This window comes from Hemiscyllium ocellatum, chromosome 40 (genome assembly GCF_020745735.1).
Source record: "Hemiscyllium ocellatum isolate sHemOce1 chromosome 40, sHemOce1.pat.X.cur, whole genome shotgun sequence".
NCBI lineage: Eukaryota > Metazoa > Chordata > Chondrichthyes > Orectolobiformes > Hemiscylliidae > Hemiscyllium > Hemiscyllium ocellatum.
In genome coordinates this window covers 19,651,558-19,665,241 of record NC_083440.1, presented here as the reverse complement: position 1 = coordinate 19,665,241, position 13,684 = coordinate 19,651,558, and positions in this window count along the sequence as shown.

Genomic DNA, 13,684 nt, shown 5'->3' with positions numbered 1-13,684 from the left:
CTATGGAAAATATAGCAGTAAGTGCTTCCCTTATCTCCTCTGACTCCACACACTATTTGTTGCAATCGTTTTTGTTGCAATCTGTCCGTTCATTAAACTTTACACATGTCGGCAAGCCTGGAGCAGTATTTCAGATTGTACTATTTTCTGGGTCTTCGATTAAGTTGCAAAGATTATCTTTATTCGAATGCTATGCTTTTCATGTTGGATACAGAAGGTTAGACAGATTGGCTTGATCTCAGTGATTTGTAAATGCAAGTACACATATTGAAGATTGTGGATATGGGATTTCACAAAGTCAGCATAGACTGATGAAAGGGAAATCATGTTTTACACACATATTGGAATTCCTTGAAAATAAACACAGTATAAATAAGGAACATGAAGTGGATGCAGGGAATTTGGATTTTCAAAAAATTTCTAGTGAAGTCCCATAAAGAAAATTAGTTTTGCAAAATCAAAGCCAGCGTGATTTGTGTATTACCCTGGCATGAACTGTAAATATTGATACTTACCTCTATGCTACTCGCAGTTCTTTTGTTTATTTATGAATTGGATAATCAATGTGACAGGATATTTCATCGTATCCCTGACTTGCTCTCTGAACTTTGATTGAGTTGCCACATAAACAAATGTGTTGGTGCAGCAATTTAAATTCACCAGTGAAAGGCCTGACATTGCGAATATAATTTGTTGTGGTTCTGCTCGCCGAGCTGGAAGTTTTTGCTGCAAACGTTTCGTTCCCTGGCTAGGGAACATCATCAGTGCTGTTGGAGCCTCGTGTGAAGCGCTGCTTTGATGTTTATTCCAGTATTTATATTGGTTTGTTCTTGCCGCTTCCGGGTGTCATTATAATTTCTCAAGTACGTTCCTCGAATATTATAATATAAGAATTCTGCAACATGCACTGACCACAGAATTATGAAAGTGCTAGAAATGGTTAAAAGTAAAATCACAGACTTTCTTCTGCTCTCCATCTCTGGATCACTGGGAATTTCTCCTTTTCTCTGTCCCTTCAGTCCCTTGCGGGTTCGACTGGTCACTAAAATGTGTCTCACTGTCAGAACGTTAAGTAACAGAATTAAAGCATACGGAAGCAAGGGTGTTAAGGCCCTATCAAACCAATTAAATCCAACCCATCCAGGCTCAATAAAATAAGTTTCCTTTGGATAGCAAAACCATGAAACATTAGCAATGACCTTCATTGGTTCATGTATAAAATAGAAGGGGACATTGTTGAAACAGAGCAGAATGCAGGTTATTGAGAGGATGACAGTTGCATTTTTCTTGGTGCAGTATTTCATTTTCAGGTTCTGGAAACAAATGGCAATGAATCGGTCAAAGGAGAAGGTGACTGTGAACCAGACAGAACAGTCCACTGCTGCTCGTATGAGAACATTGTGAACACTGCAGACTGCGGTAAGCTCCAGGAAAGACACAGCGAAATAATCCAATTTAATCTGCCACAGAATAACCTCAGTGATTATAACAAATAGATCTGCTATCGCCATGGCCACCAGGTAATGACTCGTGCACGTTGAGAGTCCACATTTTTCTCTGGATAAGATCATAATTGCAAGTAAATTAACTGCATGAGAAATAAGAGAACAGAAATGGTTAAAAAGCAGATTGAATAAATAAGCAATTTTGATAAGATTTGTAGTTTAGTTTGAGGTTGTAGATGAAGGTTTGCCTGCTGAGCTGGAAGGTATGTTTTCCGTTCATCACCATACAAAGTGACATCATCAGTGAGGGTCCGGTTCAGTGCTCGTGTTATATCCCGCTTTCTATTTATGTTTCTGTTTTGTTTAGAGTGAGTGATGTGATTTCTCCTACTTTTATCCCAGACGATGGTAGTTGGGCTCCATATCGATGTGTTATTTGATAGATTTCCTGTTAGAATGCCATGCCTCTAGGAATTATCATGCATGTCTCTGTTTAAGCTGTCCATGAATTGATGTGTTGTCCCAGTCAAAGTGGTATACTTCTTCGGCTGTACAATAGCAATGTTGTTTTGAGGCAATTTGGCGTTTATGTATTCTGATGGCTAGCTTTCTGCCTGTTTTTTTGATGTAGTGTTTGTGAAAGTCCTTGCATGATATTTTGTAAATGTCATTGGCTTTGTGATTCTAACACCAGCGTTTCGCCTGAGGCTCACTGATGATGTCACCTGGAATGGTATCAAAATGTCTGAACAGAAACCTTTCAGTTCCAGCTCAGTGAGCAAACTAACAACCGGAAAACACTGCAAAACGAATATCATTTACAATATACCGTGCAGGCAATGCAACAAAATCTTGATCAGACAAATGGACAGAAAACTAGCCACCAGGACATGAACACAAACTAACCAGAAAAAGATCTGACCCAATGTCACTAGTATGTTTTCATACAGGCAAAGCAGACACCACTTTAAATGGAACAGCACATCCATCTGAGGACAAGCTTAAAAGAGACACACGAGAATTCCTGCAGGCATGGCATTCTAACTGGAACGCCATTAATTATCACATCGATTTGGACACTATTTACCATCCTCTGAGAAAAATAACCAGTAATTGTACCAGTCACACTAAGAAACCAAGAAACATTAATAGAAAGCGAGACATAACATCAGCACTTCATCAGAGGTTCATTGATGACGTTACCTAGTCTGGTGATGGAGCATTTTTAAAGCACCCTTCCACCTCAGTGAGAAAACGTACAAACAGACTGAATAAACTTCTACACATCACTTAAACAGTAAGTTTTTTAAAGCACAAAATAAAGTTTAAATTTCACGTATTTTGTGGGTTCACAGATACCACTAAATACATTTTATGATTGTCACATTCCAGAATAGTATTTAACTGTTCAAAATTGAGATTCTACATTCACTCGAATCCTCTACAAATGACGTATCTCCCAATTTTCAAGCTGTACCAAGACAGTTTAGAGCCTGGAGAGATTTAGAGGCTGCGTAAAATTGGATTGTATTCGTAAATCAGCCTCAACTGAGAAATAGAAGCAGACCGTTTCTTGTTCATGTCTAGTGACTAGCACCAGAATCATCCTCAGTTTGGGTTTGCCAAGTGGCTAATTCCCCTCAGAATTAAAACTCTTACAATGCATTCTAGATCCCAGAAGCAGTTCTTACACAGAGTCAGACTAGGCTCGAAGTGTTAACTCTGTTTCTTCCTCAAAGACTGCGTTCTGAACTAATGAATTTTTCCAGTGTTCTCCTTTTAGCACGATCAAACACAGTTTTCAGTAAAAAACACGTCCTCCATGTCTCTTGGATCTGACACCAATTCCATCTCAGAGTACATCATTCAATCCAGAACCGCCGAACACTACTGTCAGACATGTGAAACAGGCACTGGCTCCGAAAGAGGTGTGTATCACGTGACCAAAGATGTTGTGTGACGATCCACTGAATAATATTACATCAGTCAAATTGCTCAGACATATATCCGCTGCAAGTGAAACTTGTGGTTCAGAGTGGCGGCCTTACCACTGCACCGTAAGGGCTCTAATGAGTCAGGATTAAATCATCAATACATTTAAAATGTCTGACTTAATAAAAAACATCCATGTTTGAGAGTCTGCACAATTGTGACCACGAGATCAGAATGCAACATCATCCTTCTTTCTGTGCAGAGAGCAATTCAATTTACACTGCCTCAATAATTTAAATCACTTACCAGGAAGGCAAATGATAGCAAGAATCACATGGAATAATTTATTGATAATTCCAAATGTTTCAAGCATATCCTCTATGAAGTTATCTGTGCTTTCCTGCTGCAGTCAATCTCTATGCATCAAACACTGATGTCTCACGTTTGCAAACCCAATACTTTATGCCATGCGGATCGCCTAGGGATTTTGAGGTTGCAACACTGCTCAAATTAGTGTTTCTTTGAAATGTGAACAAACAGATTATGACAACACCCATTAAGTCCTTGTATAACTATATATTTATTTCTCAAATTCAGTTTTAAATATTGGACAATTCCGATCACATTAATTAATGAAATGAGAAGCTTTATTCGAGACACAATGTTGTATTCCACTCAAACATTCCCATCTCTAAATCTCATAGTGTTCCAAAGATATCCTTTTCAGGACAATGCCCACTCAGTGAGTAGCTCTCTTAGAGAGCTGGAATTGCTGGTTAACAATGTAGAGGAAATACAGATCCCACGTGTGCTGAACTTACCATGAAGGACATTCCTTCTCACCTCACCAGGGCTGTTTGATTTGATTTATTGTTGTATGTGCTCAAGTACAATAAAAAGCGCGATTTGGCAGCAGTACAGGAGATCACAGTACATCGTAGGGAAAAAAAAATTGCAGAGTAGCTTTACAGATTTAGAATTTACTTTGAAAATTTCGAATGGTTATATGAATTGTGAGAGATCGATCTGCTGTCGGGAGTTCACAAGCATAAGCCATACGTTGGCGCCAGCTTGAATTATTTAAAACTCACAACCAGTTGCCCCTCTCCCATGAGTAGTGTTATATGAGTCTTTGTGATCATGGCTGCACATATATCTCCAGTCCTCAACAATGGGAGGAGGTGAACGCATTCATACAATGATAAGACTGAACGCATTCACAAAACTTTTCAGACAGAAATGCTGATGGGTGACTTCAATGGCAAGTGCAATTCTGGAAAACTCTCAACTAGGTGGAGTCGTAACTGGCATAAAGGAAAACGACTGTGATTGCTGATAGTCAGTCATCTTCACTGCAGTACATCCTCAAGGAGACTGTCCTTGGCCCTAACATCTTCAGTGGTTTTTATAAAATACTTCGATCCATCATGAGATTTATTAGCCAATGAATGTATAATGTTCAACAGCGTATGGGATTACTCAGATACTGAAGCAGTCCATGTCCAACTGCAATTAAATCTGGATCATTTCCAGGAATGGGATGAAAAACTGCTGTGTACATTCATGTCAATAAATGCCAGACTATGGTAATCTCTAACAAGAGAGAATGAAACGATTAACTTTTCATTTTCTATACGGTTCCCATCGCTGAATCCTCAACTGTCAACATCATGGGATTACCATTAACTAAAAACTGAACGAGACTTGCCATATAAATACAATGGCAACCGAGCAGGCCAGAGGCTAGGAACCCAACAGTGAACATCTCGGTGGCTCATTAATTCCAAATCATTGGCATAGATGAAACCACAAGGCATGGTTGTTTGCAGGTCATTTGTTTAAATGCTGGATAGTGTTTGATCAGCTCTGTGTCAGTGCATTGTTCGGTCTACCCCAGATACTTCCTAGCTGTCACAGAGTCAAAATGTTATAGAGTTGTATAGCATGGAACCAAACCTTTTGGTTCAACCCCATCCACGCGCAAAATATATCCTAAATTAATTTCATCTATTTGACAGAATTTGGCCCAAGTCCCTCGAAATCCTTCATTTACAGATACCCAGCCTGATACCTTTTAAGTGTTGTAATTGTACCAGTTTCCACCACTTCCTCTGGCAGCTCTTTTAATACACACACCACCCTTTGTATGAATAGGTTACCTCTTAGATTCCTTTTAAATCTTTCCTCTTTCAGATTGAACCTATGCCCTCTCGTTTTTGACTCCTGACCACTAAGAAATGTACCTTAGTTAGTTTCTCTATACACGCCCCTCATGATTTTATCAACCTCAGTAAGATCACCCCTCAGCCTCCATGCTGTAGGTAAAATAGCACCAGCCCATTCAGTCACTCCCTGTATCTCAACTTTCCAACCCTGGCAAAATCCTTGTAAATCTTTCCTGCAAAACCTTAATTTCAAAAACATCATTGTTATAGGAGGGTGACCACAACTGCATGCAGCATTCCCAATGTGGTCCAAACAATGTTCTGTACAGTGTCAGCATGAAGTCCTAACTCCTTATATTCAATGAACTGACTAATAAAGGTAAGCATTTCCCGGCAGTGCCGAGGAGACTATGAGTGACTTATTGTAGATGGTGGGAATAGCATGGGAGGCTGTCCACTCCATGCTGGCCACATTTTTATCTTCTCTCTGGTTCTGGTCATTTCATTTTCCTTGTCCTCTGAAGATCTGCAGAGAGGCAGCAATGAAGATGGTATCATGGGAAGTGTGGCAGCAGTCGTGGTCCTCAGGAGTGGATATCTAGTACTTGGAAGGGGCTGTTGGCCAGATAATGACATGGTCAGATCAGGCCCCCAGCGTCGATGAGGGAGTCCCCTCCTCCATCCCCCAGCGATTGTGGAATCAACAGCGTGAAGACAGAGATTTCCCAGAGAGTGGGCCAAAATGGTGTCGATTACACCCTCACAGTGATATGCACTTCAGGACGACTGTTGAACTTTTACCTTCTTGGCTGCCCACTGCACCACCAAGTTTAGCATCATCTGCAAAATTATGAAACACCCCTCCTCCATTCGCATCCAAATCATTTATATAAATTTCAAAGAAAACAAGGAACCCAGCACCCATCCTTACATTACACCTCTGGCCTCAGGGCTATATTCTGAAAAACAGCCCTCTACAAACACTCTCTATCTCCTACTTCGAGCCAGCTTTTTATCCAAATTGCTAGTTCTGTCTGTATTCTAAATGATCGAACCTTCCTAAACAATCCCATGAGAAACCCTGTTGAACACCTTACTGAAGTCCATATGCATACGTTCACCACTCTGCCCTCATCAATCCTCTTCATTACTTCTTCAAAAAGCTCAATTAAGTTTGTGAGACATGATTTCCTTCGCACAAAGTCATGTTGACTATCGCCAACTCGGCCTTGCCTTTCCAAATGCATGTAAATCATGCCATTCCGGATCCCCTGCAGCAACGTGACCAACACTGATGTAAGAGTCACTAGTATACAGTTCCTAGACTTTTCCTTACCACCTTTCTTAAGTAGTGGCACCACGTTAGGCCACCTCCTATCTTCTGGCACCTCATCTGTGGCTGCCAATGACACAAATATCCAGCAAGGATCCCAGCAATCATGTCCTCAGCATCCCAAATAGTTCTAGGTACACCTCATCAGGTCCTGAGGATTCATTCACTTTTATGTCATACTGTCACAGAGTCACAGAGATGTACAGCATGGACACAGATCCTTTGATCCAACCCGTCCTTGCCAACCAGATATCCCAACCCAATATAGTTCCACTTGCTAGCACAAAGCCCATTACCCTCCACACTCTTCCTATCCAAATGTCTTTTAAACATTGCAATTGTACAAGCCTCCACCCCTTCCTCTGGCAGCTCATTCCACACTCTGCATAATAATGTTGCCCCTTAGGTCCCTTTTATATCTCTCCCTTCGCACGATTTATCCATTCCCTTTAGTTCAGGCCTCCCTGATCTCAGCGAAAAACAAACTTTGTCTATTTATCCTATCCATGATCCTCATAATTTTATAAACCTCTATAAGGTCACACCTCCGCAGAAGCTACCTTTCTAACGATGGACTCCGTTTACATGGCTTGCTGCCATGGAAAGGTTTCCAACATCCTCAAAGACCCATTGCACCACGGTAATGAACTTCTACAACCTGTTCCATCAGATAGAAGATCCACAAGCCTATACACACACGAGCGGATCCAGGGACAGCTTCTTGCCGGTGATTATTAGATTAATGTATGGACGCTCTAACCTCAAACGATGCTGACCTTGCGAACGCTAACATCATCTAATGTGCGTCCTGTGCAAACTGTGAGACTTTGTCTGTTTTGACATCACGGAGACAGGACACCTTCTTGTGGAACGTTTCGGAGAACATCTCTGGGACACCAGCACCCACCAACCCCACCGCCCTGCGGGTGAACGCTTCAACTCCCATTCGCACTCCGTCAACGACATGCAGGTACTGGGCCTCCTCCACCGCCAAGCCATTACCACCCGCCACCTGGAGGAGGAGAACCTCGTAGTCTGCCTGTAGACCCTGAAACACAATGGATAAATGTGGACTTCAATCGCTTCCTCATCTCCACTCTCCCCACATTATCCCAGTGCCATACCGCCCTCTGGACATGTCCACCACTGCCCCCTCTGACCTATAATCTTGTGCCTCACCTTCATCCACCTGTGTTCCCAGCTACTTCCCCCCATCCCCTCTTTCATTTACCTCTCAGCCTGGACCAACAAGCCTCATTCCTGATGAAGACCGTATGCCCAAACTATCAATTCTGCTACTCCTCGGATGCTACATGATCCACTGAGCATTTCGAGAACCACCTTCTCGACCCTGATCTCTAACATCTGCAGTCCTCACTTTCTCCTTTGTCTAAATTTGTTGATGTGTACATCCTTTGTTACTATGGTTTACTTGTAATTTTCGGAATCAAAGCTGTTCACTGCACCTTGGTTCATGTGACAATCAATCAATCAATCAATTATGCAGGAGACGTTTACCCCAGTAATATACCAATGAGCCAAAAATGTGAATCATTCTCCTGCTCTTCAGCCACACATTTATATCCACTATCCTGCACTGGGAGTAATCCAGATATTTCCTCACTGGCGAACCTACGTTTTAAAATCCTGCCTAATTTCCTGTATTCCTTCCTCATAACCTTGTCCTTTTCTTGCCATTTGTTGTTTGTTCTAATGTATACAATGACCTGCTGCTGGTCTCTTTCCCATTTGTGAATGTTCTGAAGATAGTCAAAAATTCAAGACTATCTCCAAGATAGTCAAGCGATATCTATTGTGACAAAGCTGCTCCTTTTACAAGGTGATGCAGTCCTTGGTACTTTTTCTCAGAGTGATCGGAAATGACACAGCCTCCGAATTGTCTGTGGTTGAGGGGTTTTAGGACCAGTTTGATTATAGCTAACAGATTCTTCCTCAGGGAACTGGCTTTCAGATTTTTGAAAATATAACCTTTGTCCAATGAAAGGGGAGTGGCAAGTTCTCGCAGCTCAGCTTCACGCTAGTTTGGTTTAGGTTTTAGGAGTAGTGGTTTGAATCTGCTGGACCCACAGAAGGAGGTCCGGCTGGTCCTCTCTCGCTGACTTCTCTCCTGTAAGACCCTGTGTTTGATTTTCCCTTGTGTACCAAGGGGTATTTATGTGGGTTCATGCAAGTATGGGAAAGAGCATCATTAATTTGTGATGATCTGTTGAGTTTTCAGAGAGTTTAAGTTATTTGATACTGTGTTAACTCTTGTTTGTGTTTCATTCAGCAATCTTGTAAATAAAGTCAGGTTTGTTAAAAACGAAGTTATTAGTCCGGCACCATATCTCCTGGAATATTCATTTTGCACCTGCTTAAAGCAGCTTGCCTACCTTCCTGAAATGTTTGGTGGGTTCTGTGCTGGTGGCCACATTATCAAAAGTGTGTAGATACTTTGGTGAGGGTGCAGAGGGCTTTCACCAGGATGTTGCCTGTTATGTTGTCCTTTTCTTGCCCTATGTTGTTTGTTCTAATATATATAATGACCTGCTGCTGGTCTCTTTCCATTTGTGGGCGGCAAGGTGGCACAGTATTTAGCACTGCTGTCTCATCGCGCCAGAGAGCTGGGTTCAATTCCCTCTTCAGACAACTGTCTGTGTGGAGATTGTGTATTCTCCCCGTGTCTGCGTGGGTTTCTTCTGGGAGCTCCGGTTTCCTCCCACAGTCCAAAAATGTGCAGGCTAGGTGAATTGGCCATGTTAAATTGCCATTAATCTTAGGTGAGGATGTAAATGTCGGGGAATGGGTCGAGGTGGGTTGCTCTTCGGAGGGTGGGTGTGGACTGCTGGGCCAGAGGGACTGTTCCACACTGTAAGCAAATCTAAGTATGCAGGGCACTAGCTGTGAGGAGAGGTTGAGTAGTATCGGATTATTATCATTGGAAAGACGAAGCTTGATGGAGACTCGATTGAGGTCTACAAAATCATGAGAAGCTATAAACAGGGCGGATAGAATAAGCTTTCCCCTGAGGGGGAGACTCAGCCAGTAGTAGTCATGAGTTCAACGTGAGAGGGAAAGGGTAAAGGAAGATATGCTTGGAAAACTATGCAAAGGGTGGTGGGTGCAGTGGAGGTGGTAGAGAGGGCACAATAGTGTTACTTAAGAGGTATTGAGACAGATACATGAATGGGCAGGGAGCAGACGGATACAGATCCTTAGAAAATAGGCGACAGGTTTAGATACAGGATCTGGATTGGCCCAGGCTTGGAGGACTGAAGGGATTGTTCCTGTGATGTTCTATGTTCATAACACTATGAAATGGTTATATAACTGCCTGGATCCATTTTGGAAGCACTCTGAACAGAATTAAGAGTCTATAAATGAATCACACTTTCTTGGTAGGACATTGAGATGGAACAGCAGTATATTTGAACTCTGGCCTCTACAAAGCCATTTGCAATGTGTTGGTACAGCAATGTGCTGTGAACATTTATCCGGTGTTTACAGCGATTATTGAACTGAACAACAATCAGCTGGTTGCTACAGTTTCTAAACTGAGCAGGGCAATTAAGTATGTACTCTGATTATTGAAGTGAATAATAATTAAATAGTCTTCAATTGACAAAAAAATGTTTGCTTTGATTTTAAGATTCACAGAAATAAAGAGGTGTGACCTCTTTACTTTATGAAACTTAAAACTGGCACAGATAAAACAGTATTAATTGGAGGAAGATCACAACAACAGCACTTCATCAGGAAAAGCTACACAGCACTGAAGATGACACCCTGGATGGAGACGAAACATTTGCAAGAAAACCAACAGCACAGCAAATTGATCAACAATTTGGTCTGATTGGAATGTCTGGACAGCATGGATGAGTTGAATCGAAGAGTCTGTTTCTGTGCTGTATGAATCTCTGACTCTATATCTCCCATTCCACCATTACCATCAAGCCATGGATTCAACCCTAATTCAATGAAGAATACAAAAGAACATGCAAATAGCAGGACTGAATACAGTATATGAGGTGATAACATAGCGAATCTAGAAAACAGGATTTATATGTCTGTAAAATATTGTCCAACCAACCAGTACACTACAGCAGCAGCTAATTAGCTTGCAATACCCCACGCTGGCAAAAAGCAAATCTATTGTTATTTACAAAGTACCATGCACAAACTGAAACTAACACTACGTTGGAAAAAGAGGAAGAAAAGTAGCCACCAGGATACATGAACATCAGCTAGCCACAAAACGACATTACCCTCTCTCACTAGTATAGACGAGGAAGGATACTACTTCGTTTGAGACAACACATCCACCGAGGACAAGCCAAACATAGACACGCACGAATATTCCTAGAAGCCTGGCATTTCAAACAGAACTCTATCAACCAACACATCGAACATCCAGTGAGAAAAAGGCAGGAAATTACAGCACCACAGGAAATGATATTACCACCCGAAATGTTTTGTTTGTCTCTTCTGAAGGGCTGTGAAGCAGAGATACTTACAGAATGGTGATATATTTCTAAAACAGGATGATGATCGACTTGAAAGAGAATCGTTAGTGCATAGTGATCTCATGTATCTGATACTCGTGTCCTTCAAAATGATTGTGGGTTTGGAAGGTTTTTCTTGAGGAACATTGGTGAGTTTCTGCAATGCATCTGGTAGTTGTTACATATTGATGGTACTGAGAGTCAGTGTTGGAAGTAAGATGGTTGGGGTGACCATCAAGCGTACTGTCTTTTCGCGGATTGTTTCAAGCTTCTTGAGTGATGTTGCTGCCTCTCTCATCTCGGCAAAAAGGGGGTGTTCCATCATACTCCTGACTTGGACCCTGAAGATGATGGACAGATGGAAGTCAGCAATGAGTTATTCCCTGCAGTATTCCTAGCTTGTACCCTGTCTTATCACCACTGTATTTAAATGGATACTCCTATTCATTTTTAGGTTGATGGTAATCTCATGATAGTGATAGTTGAGGAATCAGCAATGGCAACCCCAGTGACTGTCAAAAGTTGCTTGTCTGGCATTTATGTGTCATGTATGTTATTTGTCACTTTTCACCACAAGCCTGCATAATTTCCTTGTCTAAATGCATTTGGATAAGGAGTGCTTCAGTACTTGAGTAGTCGCAAAAGCTGCTGTACACATCGTAATCATTTGTTAACATCCCCGTGTCTGATCATATGACGGACGGAAGCCCATTGATGAAAATACTGAAAATGGTCAGTCCTAACACACTCCTTTGAGGAACTCCTGCAGCGATTCCCTGCAGCTGTGATGACTGACCTCAAAGATACACAACTTCATTCTTTGATTCCAGGGATGACTCCACCCAGTGTAGATTTTCCCCCGATGTCCATTGCCTACCGTTTTACTCAGGCGCCTTGAAGCCACACCAGGACAAACACAGCCTTGATGTGAAGCATAGTCATCCTCACCCCACCTCTGGGATTCAGCTCTTTCTGTCAATGTTTGGACTAAGGCTGGAATGTGGTCAGGAGCTGAGTGGAGTCACTGAGTAGATTGTTGGCATTTGGTGCTCCTTTATAACACTGTTGATGAAGTTTTCAGTCACATTTTCATGATCAATATCGTATTGATGGGGTGGGAATTCGCCGAGACAGCTTTGTCCTGTGTTTTAACAACAGCACATCCCAGGGCACATTTCTACTCTCTCAGGTCGATGCTCGTGCTGTAGCTCAGCAGGAACTGCTTGCGCAGGGTTACAGCATGTTCTGGAGCATATGTCATCTGTCCTATTACTGGGATGTTGTCAAGGCCCGAGAATCAGAACCGACCAAGGAAAATGCTAAATATAGACAACAAAAAGTCACAAGTTATTTCGAAGAATGAAACTGCAATTCGCACTCTGTAAAACATCTTACATATAAGGCTGATGAAATGAAGGTATGAATGGGAATACGGGACTGGCATGATGCAGCTCTTACCGAAATTTGAACTGAGGAAAGGGCTGTACTGGCAGCTCCATATTCTGGGTTTTAGATGTTATCAGAATGATAGAAAGAGAGGCAAGAAAGAACGGGCATGATATTTTTGATTAAGGACAACATTAATACTGAAATTCAGGAAGATATTTTTGAGAGATAATTCAGTGAAAATGCGTGCTCTGAAATTATAAGTATGAGTGGAAAGATCACCTTGATGGGATTGTTGTACAGGCTTTCCAATAGTCAGAGGGAAATTGAAAAGTAAATATGTAGAGATCTCAAATATATGTAATAATAATAATAATAATAATAATAATAATAATAAGAAGAAGAAGAAGAAAAAGAAGAAGAAGAAGACTATAATAGTAACGGATGTTAAGTTTCCAAACATCGACTGGGTTTTGTTATAGTGTTCAGGTTTGGTTGTTGAAGAATTTGTTAAATCTGTTCAAGAAAACTTTCTTGATCAGTATATGAATGATCCTACGAGAGACGGAGCAAAACTTGACCTTCTCTTGGCAAACAAGGCAGGGCAAGTGACTGCAGTTTTTTTCCGGGAACACTTTGTGACTGGTAATTAGAGTGCTATTCGTTGTAATATATTTATGGAAAAAGCATACGTTTTCCATTTAAGTTGAAGTTCCAAATTGAAGTAAGACAAGTTTTAAGGGTATGAAGCAAGAACTTTCAAAAGCTGATTGGAGAAGACTGCAAGAAAAGAGATGACTGACAAGTGGGAGGCCTTTAAAAGGCAAGGCTGGTAAAGTTTGGAAACAATAGATAGATAAACGATATTGAATTTCTCGTCAAGAATAAAAAAAATTATGGGATTTTTTTGGGATCAACAGA